The sequence below is a fragment of the Octodon degus genome, unplaced genomic scaffold, assembly GCF_000260255.1.
Source record: "Octodon degus isolate 3935 unplaced genomic scaffold, OctDeg1.0 scaffold00317, whole genome shotgun sequence".
In the NCBI taxonomy this organism is placed as follows: Eukaryota; Metazoa; Chordata; class Mammalia; order Rodentia; family Octodontidae; genus Octodon; species Octodon degus.
In genome coordinates this window covers 472,736-487,186 of record NW_004524893.1, presented here as the reverse complement: position 1 = coordinate 487,186, position 14,451 = coordinate 472,736, and the positions used below count along the sequence as shown (strand labels likewise).

At 39.9% G+C, this 14,451-nt stretch overlaps 1 pseudogene; it reads left to right on the top strand.

Moving 5' to 3' along the window:
* Nucleotides 1-278: 278 nt before the first annotated feature.
* LOC101562454 lies at nucleotides 279-1,275 on the top strand (annotated as a pseudogene).
* The last annotated feature ends 13,176 nt before the right edge of the window (nucleotides 1,276-14,451 follow it).

Sequence of the window (14,451 nt, the reverse complement as noted above, 5' to 3'; positions counted from 1 at the left end):
CCTTTCAGATTCCTTCCTCTGGTCAGACTGAGCAATGAAGGATGTGCCAAAGCACAGTTATAAACCTTGAGGTATCAAGCCCAAATCCTTCTTGAAATTGCTTCTTGGGGGAATCACGGCATAAGCCAAGTTCCAAAGAAGTTAATGGGAGTGCTCAAGCCACCAGAGAGACTTTCTGGAGTATGTTGGAAGGTATGGAGGTATTTAAAGTATGGAGATTTGGAGCAATCCTCGAGGTACCTCTAGGAAGTGGGACCAGCAGACTCTCAAGCCTCACGATGGTTAATGCTAAGAGCTGGACCCTGAAGAAGCACTTTCGGGGCAAGCCTACTCAGAATGACTTTGAGTTGAATACTACGGATCTCCCACCCTTAAAAAATGGAGAGGTCTTGCTTCAAGCTTTATTTCTCTCTGTGGATCCTCACATGAGAATGGCATCCAAAAAGTTGAAGGAGGGTGATAAAACAGGGGTGGTGGGAGGGACAAGTGGCCAGAGTTGTGGAAAGTAAGAACTCAGCCTTCTCAACAGGAACTATCATAGTGGCTCTTTCAGGTTGAACAACACACTCCATTTCTGCTGGGAAAGGACTGGAAAGACTGCCTACATGATGGCCAGATACATTACCACTGTCTTTGGCCCTGGGGACAGTTGGCATGCCAGGCATAACTGCTTGCTTTGGCCTGCTGACTCTGTGGCACGAAGAGTGGAGAAACAGTGCTGGTTAATGCAGCAGCAGGAGCAGTCGGCTCTGTTGTGGAGCAGATAGCTAAGCTCAAGGGCTGTAAAGTTGGTGGAACTGCAGGGTCTGATGCAAAGGTTTCCTTTCTTAAACAAGTTGAATTTGATGTTGCCTTCAACTACAAGATAGCTGATACCTTGGAAGAAGCATTGAGAAAAGCCTCCCCTGATGGTTATGATTGCTATTTTGATAACGTAGGTGGAAAGTTCTCAAACACTGTTATACCCCAGATGAAGGATTTTGTGGATGAATTGTGATCTGTGGGGCCATCTCTGTGCATAACCACATCGGCCCATTGCCCCCAGGTCTACCCCTAGAGAGTATTATCTATAAGCAACTCCACATAGAAGGTTTCCTGTTCAGCAAGTGGCAAGGAGAGGTCCGTGAGAAGGCTCTGAAAGAGTTGATGAAATGGACTGTGCAAGGCAAAATCCAGTATTGTGAACACACTGTCAAAGGATTTCAAAACATGCCAGCTGCATTTATGGGAATGCTGAGAGGTGATAATTTGGGGAAAGCAACTGTGAAAGCATGAAAAATTGATAGATGAATAGCCATAGCAATACATGACTACCTAATCTTTCACTATTTAGTAAAAATGTATACTATCCAAATAATCTAAGAAATGGTAACTAGAATGATCTATTGAGTTAAATACATTTAAGTTGTCTGCAATTAGTTACAAATAATGTAAGTTTCATAGTGATTCACAGCCAGTCACCTTTCCACCTACTACATCCTTTTCTGATTTATGGCAACAAATAATGGCACTGGAGTCTGTGTTAGTTTTCCATTACTGTTACAAAATACCTGAGATAACCTAGAAGAGGGAAAGCTCTCTTTTGGCTGTTGTGCAGGCATCAGTTGCTGGTCTATTGGCCCCGTTGTTATGGGCCTGTGGTAAGGTGGTAGGTACATCAATGGCAGAAACAAGTAGTGGAAGAAGATGCTTACCTCATGGCAGGTAGAAAACAAAGAAACACAGACTGGAAGACACTTGCTTTCTAGTATGTCCTGTAAGAGCAGACCCCTAATGATCTAACTTCCTCCCACTAGATCCAAACTTCTAAAGACTTCACGGCTCCAGAAACTAGTGACCATACCCTTTAAAACAGAATCTTGGTGGTGGGCTTCAAACTATAGCAGAGATCAAAAGCTTAGTACCTCTGTGACCTTGGATTTCTGATTTTTCATCTGCAAAGTATTAGCTACTGTCTTGCAGAAATTGGTGGATCTGTTTTTGTTTTGTCTTGCTTTTTGTCTTTTTGAGTGGGGTCTCGCCATGTAGTTCAGACTAGCCTTTTACTTCTTATATAGCACAAGCTGGCCTCGAACTCGTGGCAATCCTCTTGCCTCTGCCTCCCAAGTGCTGGGATCACAGGCATGCATCACCACTCCCAGCACAAGCTGGTGAATCTGAAGTGAATATAAGGAACACAAAAGATTTGAACAGCCAAGGATATAGCTCAGTGGCATAGTGCCTACTCAGCAAGTGGAAGGTCTTGAGTTCAATTCCTGATACCAAATAAATAAATAAATGATATGAACTTAGAGAAAGGTAACAAAATCTTAGATAGGAAGATTCAGTACCAGGAAGATGTTGCTTCTGTTGATCCATTCTGGCATCATAAAGCGGATTAAATAAAACTCTACAATGAAACAATTGGGCAATAACCTTGGAAAGATGTAATAAGCTACCAGTATGTGTTCAAGGAAGAGAAGGGAGGAATGCCAGCAGGATGAGGATAAAAGAAAAACTTTATACTGTATTAACTCTTGTACTTTTTGACTTCTTAATCTTATGTACAAATTTACTAACAAATACAATTAAATAAAAATAAATAAATAAAATAAAGTATGGAAGCTTTTGACCAAGGTCCTGAGACCAGGTTCATCTGTGTGGAGACCAAGCGGACAAAACTCTTCTTAACCAAAGTTCTCCCTTTCTCAGGGCTGGGGAGATAGCTCAGTAGAAAAACTGCTTGCCTGGCAAGCTTAAGGGCCTGAGTTCAATCCCTGGTTCCGCAAAAACAACACCACCAAAATACAACAAAGTTCTCCCTTTCTGGCTTTCCTTCCTTAGGACCTGACAGTCTGTGGAAGAATGAGAGAGATGGGCTGAGTGCGATCTTAGCATTATAGCAGGAAGCACTGTATAGGGGAGTGGGTTCCAAGCATAGACCCTTGCCTAGCTTAGGAAGGTCAAGAGGCCTGCCTGGTGAGGATGATGTTTGAGCTAAGTTTTGAAAGATGGACATAGTAGAGAAAGAGGAATGGCCTTCCCAGAGTTGAGAACAATACAATAATCCTTGCTGTGCTGTGGGAACACTAAGTGGCTCTATATAACAAGATATGCCAGTTAGAAAGACCATTGCTTTGGTTTGAATGTCCCTATCAAAACATATAGTGAAATTTAACCCTCATTAGAAAGTATTAACAGATGGGACTAGGTGGGTCCTTTCCTTTTTCCCCAGTTCTTATTTTTTATTCGTGTATGTTTACTATATGCAAAGATTACATTCCTCATAGGAAGAGAGTACATGTACATAACACATCTCAGTACTTTTTAACCTCCCTCTTTCTTCCTTCTCTGCTCCCCTCTCTATTGTTGGTCTCTTTCCAATCTGCAAAAGATTTATCTCCCTAAATTCCAACTATCCATCTTTTATTTTACTCCTTATTTATATTTTGGGTTTCTCATATAAGAGAAACCACATGATATTTAAGCTTGTATGGCTGATTTATTTCACTTAACATTGTGATCTCAAGGGGCATCCATTTTCCCATTGATGGCTCAAGTTTATTCTTTTTATGGTAGAGTCATGCTACATGGTGTGTCAATGTCATTATACATTTTCTTTATCCATTCATCTGTTGATAGACATTATAGGCCACTTCCAGGATTTAGCTACTATGAACTGTGCTTATAGTAGTAAACATAAATTTGCATGTAGCACTGTAGTATGATGTCTTTTACTCCTTTGAGAAGATACCTACAAAGGGAATAGCTGAGTCTTCACACTGATTTCCATAGTAGTTTACATTACCACCAACAATATAGAAAGGTTCCTTTTCCCCACAGCCTCATCAGCATTTGCAATTGTTTGATTTCTTGATAGTAGCCATTCTTTCTGGAATAAGATGGAATCTCAGTACTATTTGAATTTGCATTTCTCCAATGGCCAGTGATGTCAAACTTTTTTTTTTTCTTTTGGTCTTTTTGAGACAAGATTCCACTACATAGTTCAGGCTGGCCTTGAACTCACTTTGATCCCCAAGCTGGCCTCAAACTCACAGTAATCCTCCTGCCTCAGCCTCTCAGTGCTGTGATTATAGTCATATGTCGTCACACGTGGCTAGAAATTTTTTTCATTATTTATTGGCCTCCGTACTTTTTTTATAGGGGAAAAAATGTATGTATTTAGAATTAGCCAGCTGGGGGCCAGGGAGATGGCTCAGTGGAATAAGTGCTTCCCTGGCAAGTGCAAGGGCATGAGTTCAATCCCCAGTTCTGAAAAAAAAAAAAAAAATCCCATAGAATTAGCCAGCTGGACTCAGTTTATATGATTCCAATTTTGTTGGCAACATCCAATGCATCATAATTGGGAGCCAGTTGAACTTATGCCTTCTCTCCATCAGGCCTGATTAGGGCATTGACCTTGGCAACATCAATGTCATACAGCTTCTTTATAGCTTGTTTGATTTGGTGCTTCTTCACTTTGACATCCACAATGAACATGAGTGTGTTGTCGTCCTCAATCTTTTTCATGGCTGACTCAGTGGTCAAGGGGAACTTGATGGTGGCATAGTGGTCAAGCTTGTTTCTCCTGGGGCACTCTTCCAAGGGTATGTGGGCTACCCCCGGAGTAGCAGTGTCTTGGGATGGCGGAATGAGGGTGATATTCATATCTTCCTCTTTTTGTAGCTGTGGATGCCTTTCAGCACAGCCTTCTTGGCCTTCAAAGCTTTTGCTTTGGGATGGGCAGGGGCTTCCTTTTTCACCTTCAGCAACTTCAGGTTAAACGTCTCTCTTCTGGTCCCTCGACTTCTTATGAGAAGTGTCTATTCTTTTCAGTTGCCTTTTTTTTTTTTTTTTTTTTGGACTGGATCTTTTATTTTGGAAGACTAACTTTTTTTTCTTAGATCTTTATATATTCTAGATATTAGTCTTCTGTTCGAGGAATACTTGGCAAAAATTTTGCCCCTTTCTGTAAGCTGTCTTGTCATTCTGTTGATTGTCATTCTGTTGCTGTACACAAGCTTTTTGATTTAATATAATGACGTTTGTTGATTCCTTATGTTATTTCTTATGTAATTGGGGTTCTGTTCAGAAATTCCTTGTTTATGTCCATAGTTGGGATTAAACAGAGGTGATTAGGTTATAAGGACTCTGCCTTCTTAATTATATTGATTTACTGCTGCATTAATGGGTTATCTTAAGAGTGGGTGTGTTATAAAAATCAATTTGGCTCTTTTTTGTGTGTACCTTCTTGCCACATGAAGATCCATGCTACCTTGAGCACTTCAGAGAGTCTCCATCAGAAAGAAGGCCTTGTATCACACATGGTCCTCTTGCCTTGCACTTTCCAATTTCCAGAACCATAAGCTGAATCCACCTCTATTTTTTTGTACAATACTCAGTCTGTGCCATTCAGTTATAGCAACAGACAAGCAATGAAGTTGAGTTTGTCAGCAGTCCCTGGAGACATAGTCTTGCTGCTGAAGCTAAAGAGAATCTCAATTGTTAGCTTGGGGAGAAGAGGAGAGGACAGGAATGATTTTAGGAGCAGGAGTGACCACTTATAAATAGGCCAGTGGCTTTGATATTGCAGAGCTGGAGGGTGGCATCCACATGTGGACCAGTCTTCTGATTGTAGCAGATAGAAGCCAGCCGGCTCACACTGCCTGAGCCCAAAGGCAAGTCTAGAATCTTAAAAAAAAAAAAAAAACAAAAACAACTCATCTTGCTAATCTAAGTTGTGTGACACATCTGGATATTTTCTTTCTGGAAGGCAGATAGGCAAGATAGGGGAAATAAGACTAAAATACAAATTTTCAACATAGAAATTCCACTTCTATAAATGTAATCAAAGAAAGATGAAGGGGGCCAGAGAGATAGCTCAGTAGAATAAACACTTCCCTGGCAAGCGCAAGGGCCTGAGTTCAATTCCAGGTTCAGCCAAAAAAAAAAAAAAGGGATTGGGAGGGATTTTTTTTGTTCGTTTGTTTTTGTTTGTTTGCTTTTAATTGAGATTTAAAAAAAAAAAAAAAAAAAAAGAAGAAGAAGAAGAAGAAGAAAAGAAAAAAAGAAAGAAAGATGAAGCAATAAAGATTGAGGCATATATTTGTTCGCCATTTGTATCTTTTCACTTGTGAAGTGTACATTCATCTCAGATGTCCATTTTTGGATTGAGTTTGAATTTTGGAAACCTGATTTTTAAAGTTCTTTATATATTTATTAATAATGGCTACAAACTAAAAATAACCCAAATTCTCATCAGAATATAGCTTATATAAAAATAAAATATTGCTTAGCACCAAAAAAGAGACCATATATACAACATTAATAGCTCTCAGACACATTATACTGTATCAAAAAAATCCAGAAACAAAAGACTGCTGAATATATAATTTCATTTGCATAAAATTTTATAAAAAATCAAATTACAGTGAAAGAAACCAAGACAATGGTTACCAGGGGTTGGGAAGAGGTATGCATATGCTGGCAAAAGGACATAAGACAATGTTTTGAGGTAGTAAAACTGTCTGTATTGTATTTGTGACTAGGTAACTATATGTCTGGCAAAATTCAATGCATTGTACACTTAAAACTGCTCACTTTTAGAGTATATAAGTGTAATCATTGTGTGCTGCAAACATCTGCTAATAAAAATGTTTACCATTAAAAATACATAAGTAAAGCTGATTCTAAAAATTAAAAAACAAGATTAAGGAAATGGTCTAGTTTTGGTGATTTCTCTTGCAACTGTTGGTAATGGAATCACTGGAACGACCCAAGTGCCCCCAGAGGGCTCTGTGCTGTGCAGTGACTGGCTGCCTAATGATGTGCATCTCAGTCATTCTATTTGTTGTTCTATTAAAGATTGATGAATCCCAGACACTTTGTCCTCAGCTAATGCTGGTTTCTGAAAATGTTTTTGCTAGTCTATGGCAAAATCAGAAAAACAAAGACAAAAGCAAGATGTTTATAAAACTTTGTTTGCTCTGTAATACTATCTCTTTTCTGCTCCTTTGGCTTAATCATGGCAATGATTGTTAATTTCTTTCTCCTTTCCACAAGCCAAGTTTAAAATTCTAATTAACAGTGGCATAAATAAACAGAAGCACTTTTTCACATAAAAGAGGTCTGGAGCAGAGACTGCAGAGAAAGTGTTGCTGCTCATCAGCGCTGGTCCGTAGGGGTTTCTATAGCTCTTTTGCCCTCTCTTTCATGATTCCAAGATGGTTGGCACTGCTCTTGACATAGTACTTACATTCAAGATAGGAAGCAGGAGGATGAGATCATGCTAATCATAGCTCTTCTTTTACAGAAAAATGAAAACTTTACCAGAAGATTTCAGCTTACAACCCATTGGCTACACTAGGTCTCAAAGCCACCCTTAGCTGAAAGAGAGTCCAGGAAAAAGAATCTGGCAAAGGGAATGGGATTGCAGTAGGCTTCCTGGTGATTTTTAATTGTCTAGGACAGGGTACATGGCTCCCCTTATTAAACTAACAAAGGATTAAAGTAATGGGAAAGGCCATCGAGATAGCTCAGCAGACTAAAGCACCTACTTAGGCAAGTTTAGGCAAGCTCAGGGGCTGTGGTTTGATCCCCACCACCACATTCCCCACCAGCCCTGCCCCCAGGGCAGGCTGAGCTCGAAAGAGTCTGGAGCACAGTTGCACACACCTATAAGCCCAGCACTGGGAAAAGCAGGAAAGACCACCATAAGCCCAAGCTGCATAGTGACAACCTGTAACAACCAAATACATTACAGATAGATGATAGATAGATAGATAGATAGATAGATAGATAGATAGATAGATAGATAGACAGACAGACAGACAGACAGACAGACAGATAGATAGAAACAGCCATGGAGAGTGCAGCTAGTCCTGCCTGCTACACCTGAAAAAAGAGAAAGTTAGCAACCAATTCTAGTTTTTGCAAAGTGAAATTTACTGACACAGAAAACAGTGAAGACTACCCAGGGAAATAGCTCAGCGGCCTAAATGCCTGCTTGGCAAAGCACAAGTTCCTGAGTTCAATCCCTGGTATAAAGATAAAAAAATAAATACATAAAAACACTTAAGCCTAGAAATTACTTGATTTTCAAACAAGATTCCTGTGTTGAGCAGAGATATTTAGGGAATATTTTTATGGTGATCACATGGGTAGAAGGAAGTCCTGACCTTCAATTTTTCTTCAACACAAACGCCTCTATTCCTATCTTATTACACTTATATTATACTGAGTGTATACATAAATTCCACTCATGTATTTATATACATGTGTTTGTTTATTTGTTATATGTGTGTAGGTATGTTTGTATATACATATGTAGATACAAGTATACATATGTGTGCACACACAAAATCTAGTAGGCATTTCAAAGCGGTAGTCTTTGCAGTCTAAATCAGCATTGACCATCGAAGCTTATTATGCTGACTACATAATCTCTAATACTTACAGATTCTGAAAATAGTCTTGATATTTTTCAATATCAGAGTCCACATATCTATAATTTTTTAAGTTAAATCATCCTATGCAGATAGATAGATAGATAGATAGATAGATAGATAGATAGATAGATAGATAGATAGATAGATAGATTCCAATAAGTCCCAATTCATATTTGCAGCACCTACCTGGCCCTGAAGGCATTTAGTGCATGACCCCTAAATATATGTGGGCATTAGCAATGAGTCATGAGTCACTTTTAATTTTTCTTGTTCCTGGTTTGTCCTTTCTAATTTTGCTAAAATAAACAGACATGGCTTTTGTAATAAGGGAAAGAGATGCCTTTTTAATTAAAAAGTAATAACCATGTGGCCTGTGACCCTGTGGGCTGTTTGAGCCACACTCCATCGGCTCCCACTGAGCCTAGTTTTTCTGGCTGCTTCTCTTCCTGCCTGCCTCATCTGCCTCAAATATGTCACCAAGTGAGTGGCTGGAGTCCCTGCTGTGCTCTGTGAGTGAGGCTGAATGGAAGCGGGGGCTGGATTCTCTCAGAATAACAGGCTTTCCTGGAAGAATTGGAAACTTGGGCTTTCAGGTCCTTTCAAATGTTAAAACCAAACAGGGCACATAGTTCCTGTAAATGCCAACTGTTTTGCTCTGACCAGGGCCATTGATAGAAGTATTGCTCTGTGCTAATATGGTATTATCACAGAGCAGCTCCACTCTTAGCTACTACAAGTCACTAGAATAGCATCTGCTTTGAATCTTTTCTCATTATGATCCAGAAAATAAAAGCTGAAAATTGAGCCATCCATTTAACACTTGTCTCTCTTCCTTTTTTTTCTCTTCCAAAAACTTCAAACCCATTTGAAGGAAGAGTTTAGAAATTATCCAGCCTAAATACTCTTGTCTCCGTTTTATAGATGGGGATGCTGAGAAACAGTAACTTGGTATGTAACAAATCTTACCAACTTGTACAGCCGGCCAAATAGCTCAGCAGATTAAAGCGCCTGCTCAGGCAGACACAGTGGCGGGGGATCTTCCCTGGCCTGCCAAGAGGGCCCCGCCCCTGGGGTGTGCTGAGACAGTGATTGAGACTGGGCGTGGTGGCGCTGCCTGTAATCCCTGCACTTGGGAGGCAGAACACAAGCAGATCCCTACGAGTCTGATCTACATAGTAAGACCCTGTAGACCCTATAGATCCTGTACTAAAATACCAAAAAAAAAAAAAAAAGTAAAAAAATCTTACCAACCTGCTGAGTAACCTGTAGCAAACAGCTCAGCTGACTCAGATTCCTTATGTACAAGGCAGAAAGGTATTTCTATGGTTCATCCTCCAAGTATCCTTTTGATGACAGCTCCATCCCCAGGTTGGTGCTCTCAGCAGGTGATGGAACCTTCAAAAGATAGAGCCCCATGGGCAAGTCTTAGGTCATTGGAGTGCACTCTTGAAGGGGATTGTGGAAACTTGGGCTCTTCCTATTCTCTCTTTTCCTCGCTCATGGAACACTTGGTTTGCTCTGCTGAACTCTGCCATATGGGCTGGCCTGAGCAGAGGCCCAAAGAAATGGAGATACCAGTCATAGACTGAAACCTCCAGAGCCAAGAGCTAAAGTAAAATTTTTTTCCTTTGTAAGTTAATTGTCCTGGGTATTTTGTTATAATAATGGAAAGGTAAGGTTGTGACCTCTCTTGTCACCTGCAAGGGCTCCCTTTAAGAAGTAGACAGAACAATGGGTAAGAGAGAACCCAGTGGCCAGTATGGAAGCTATGCAAGCATTAGCATTCGTCACCTGTCACCGTCATTCAAGGGCTCCTGATTTACTGGTAGAATAATTAGGTCTTTCAGAACTTTAGTTCTCTGATTTCTAATTGTAGTGACTTTGACAGTTGTTATGGTTTGTGTCTCATTGTCCCCGAAGCTTCATGCAGTCACAGGGTGGCTTCTAGAGGTTGTGATTAATTCAGGATCCAGTGCTGGGATTATGGGTGTGAGTGCTACACCCACCCTAGGGCGGATAGCCTGAAAGCAATATAAGAAAGGGAGAGAGGCTAGCCTCTGTTGCTGCTGCCATTGCTCCTCCCTCTTTGTTCTTGCTCTTACTGTTTTCCACTGCCATGAACTGCTGCCCTCTGCCAAGCACCACTCTGCCTTGGAGTCAGCCATGTATGAACTGAAGCCTCCACAAACTGTGAGCTAAATAAATCTTTCTTCCCTAATTTTGGGTGTCAGGTATTTTTTCTCAGCAACAAGAGAAAAGAAACCGAGACAATAGTTTACATGGGAGGAAGGGCTGAAAAGGAATAACAGTAATATTTGCTCGCATAGGAAGAGTTAATTTGAGTCACTTATGATTAGCGTAGCATCACAAACAAGAGTAGTGTGCTAAAGTCAGACAATGACCCCCAGAAAATATGGCACCTTCCAACCCTCAGTGTCCACAGGGGAGAAATGGAGGTGACAGTAGGTACTAAGCTTGTGAAGAAAACAAGTTGAAAGTTATAGGGTTGGGATTAATACAAACAATACAGCCTTTATAATCTTTACTTTCTCTAACTGGTCTCTGCCTCTTTCTGGTCACTGTGCTTGCCTTGCTGTGTGTGAGTGGTGTGTGGTATGTTTGTAGTGTGTAATGTGATGTTTGCGTGTATATGGAGTGTATGTGTGGTGTGTGTGGTGTATATGTGGTTGGTGTGTGTCTGGTATGTGTGTGTATGTGGTGTGTGTAGTGTGGAGGGGTAGGTCCGGCATGTGTGAGTGTGTGTGTGTGTGTGTGTGTGTGTGTGTGTGTGTGTGGCTCCTAAGGATCCTGCTCCTTCTGCTTTGCTTTCTTTCCTCCTGCCTGATCTTCTTACCTGAGCAGATGGGATGTCCCTTATGAGTTATCCCAGATCTTTTCTAGTTTTATAGTCATGATCTATCTTCCTACTCACTTCCCAAGCTATCCATGGTGTTAGAAGTCATATGTTAATATATGACTTCAAATATTAACGGGACCATAAAAAATTGAGAATATTGGTTTCTCACAAAGCAATTCTGGCTTCAAAACTATCATCTTATAAGGGACTCAGAATTCTATTTTGAGAATCTGAGGTTAAACATAAACTTTCTTCTTTTGAGATCCTGTTTCTCATCTTCACTGAGAGCAAATGAGGCTTCTGGCTACCTCCTGACTCGGGGAAAAGCCTTAAAAGCTTTGGGATAAGGATGGGGAGAAAAGAAAAGCCCATGGTGATGTTTCAAGATGTTATCCTTTGTTACACTTCTATGGAGCCTTTACTCAGTGCTTGGCATTTGAGCATCTTCAGTGACCTTAACTGTCACTATCTTTATTTAATCCCCCCAGTGGTAGGTATTATCATCACAGCTCCATTTTTTAAAAGAAACTATTTCATTCAAGCACAATGTACGTTCAATGAAGTGTACACTCCTTATGTTTTCGGCTTGCTATCTCAGAGAGCACAAACTATGGCACCATCGTTCCTGTTTTCCTCCAAGCCTCTAGCTCTTCCTGCTTCAAACAGCAGCCCCTCCCGTGACTTCTAACACTGTGGATTATCTTTGCCTGTGTTTATAGTTTAAGTACATGGAGCTCTGAAAGACATACCTATGTGTGTCTTCCTTCGCTGCAAATAATGAATGTGGAATCAATCTATGTCATCACATGAAGCAGAATCTCGTTTATGTCACTCTGATTTTCTATCATATGAGTATATTATATTTTACTTAATCATTCCATAGGCAATGTACTTTGGAATTATTCCCAGTCTGGGGCTATTATAGTTAACAACTCTGTGAACACCTGTACTGCATGGATCTTCTGGTTTACACAGGAACTTCATTCATGTGGACTATAAATCTGGGAGTGGAATTGTTGGGCCATCAGTGTATGTGTTTAACTTTAGCTGACCCTGTCAATTTCCCAAAATTAGTCTGCTAATTTAAGCCACATGAAAGTTCAATGGCTCCATATTCCTGTCTGCACGTAGGATTGTCAGACTTTTTGCCATTCTGGTGCATGTAGAAAGATAATTCATTACCTGTATTTCCCTCATAACTTGTGAGGCTGTGCACTCTCATGTGCTTACTGGATATTTGAATGTTCTCTCCTAGTCAAGCATATCTGGGGACTGTCCCCTTCTAAGCTAAGTTGCCTACTTATTAGTGACTAAAATTGCTTTCCCTACAATCTGGTTAACAGATTTTTGCTGTATGTTCATATAGCAAATATGGTCTCTCACTTTGTATCTTACCTTCTCATTTTCTGGGGATCTGCCTATATTTCACATTTTATATAAATAGAATTGCACAATATGTGGCTTTTCAGCCTGGCTTCTTTCATTTAGCATGTTTTCAAGGCCCATCTATGCTGTAACACATATCAGTATTTCATTCCTTTTGATGCCTAAGTAATATTCTATTGTATGGATATAGCCCAATTTTATACATTTGTCACTGATAGACATTTGCATTGCTTCCACTTTTTGGTTATTATGAGTAATTCTGGGAAGGACATGTATATACTTTTGTAGAATATATATTTCCAATTTTCTTGACTATATCTCTAGGACTAATACCATGAGCTGTATCATAACTCTATATGTATTATTTTGAGGAACTACCAAGTCACTTTCCACAGGGACTGTATCACTTTACGTTTCCACCAGAGTCATGCAGGAGATCCTACTTGTCCATATTCTCACCAACATTTTTTATAGCCTCTGTTTTATTCTATCTATAGTAATTTGCGGGTATAAAGAGGTATCTTATCGTGCTTTTGATTTGCATTTCCACAATAACTAGTGATGCTGAGAATTTTTAATGAACATATTGGCCATTTGTACAACTTTATTTATTTATTTATTTATTCATAGTTTAGGGAAGAGTCTACAGGGTGTTCAGGGTCTCACTACTAGATCCGACTCATAATGATTCTTCTGTTTACAGCCTCCCAAGAGCTGGGATTACAGGCGTACGCCAGCACGCTCAGTCTCAACTGCCATCTCACTGCACCCCGGGGGCAGGGCCAGCATGGCAGGCCTGGGGATTGAACCCCTGGCCCCTGCACCTGCTTGCAGATGCTTTAATTCACTGAGTTATTTGGTTGGCTCTTACATATCTTCTTGAATTGTCCATACTCAACTCCTTTGTCTATTTTTAATTTGTGTTACTCTTTTATTATTGAGTTGTAAGTATTCTGTGTATATACAGGATGCTAGACTTTTATCCACTATATGATTTGAAATGTTTTCTCCATTTTTTTTTTGTGCTGTGTTTTTATTATTTGATAGTATACTTTGCCTTTCTAAATTTTATTTTCAATTTTTTCTTTGGTTACTTGTGCTTTAGATGTCATATCTAAGAAACCATTGCCTCTTTCAAGGTAACAAAAAATTATTCCTAAATTTTATTCTAAGAGTTTTATAGTATTAACTCTTGGTTAATATATATGACTAATACATATATTATATGAATATAAATTGAAGTAAGAGTCCACTTCAATCTTTTGCGTCTGCTTTCTAGTAGCATTTTTGGACAGCTTATTTTTTTCTCTGCTGAATTATCTTGTCAAAAATGGATGCCCAAGAGCCAGAAAGATGGCTCGGTGGAATAAGCACTTCCCTGGCAAACGCAAGGGGCTGAGTTCAATCCTTGGTTCCACCAAAAAAAAAAAAAAAAAACAAGGATGCCCATAAACATATGAATTTATTTATTTATTTCTGGATTCTCAATTGTATTTCATCATTTATATATCTGTCCTTAGGGCAGTATCATACAGTTTTGATTACTGCATCTTTGTGTGTGTGTGTGTGTGTGTGTGTGGTCAGCTCAGCCCACCAGGGGGCGGGGCTGGCTGGCATGTGGGCTGGGGGATTGAACCACAGTCCCTGTGCTTTGCTAAACTTGTTCTAAGTAGGTGCTTTAGACCACTGAGCCATCTCACCAGCCCGATTACTGCATCTTTGAAGTAAATTCTGAAATAAAGACTTATGAGTCCTGTAATGTCTTTCTTCTTACAAATATTT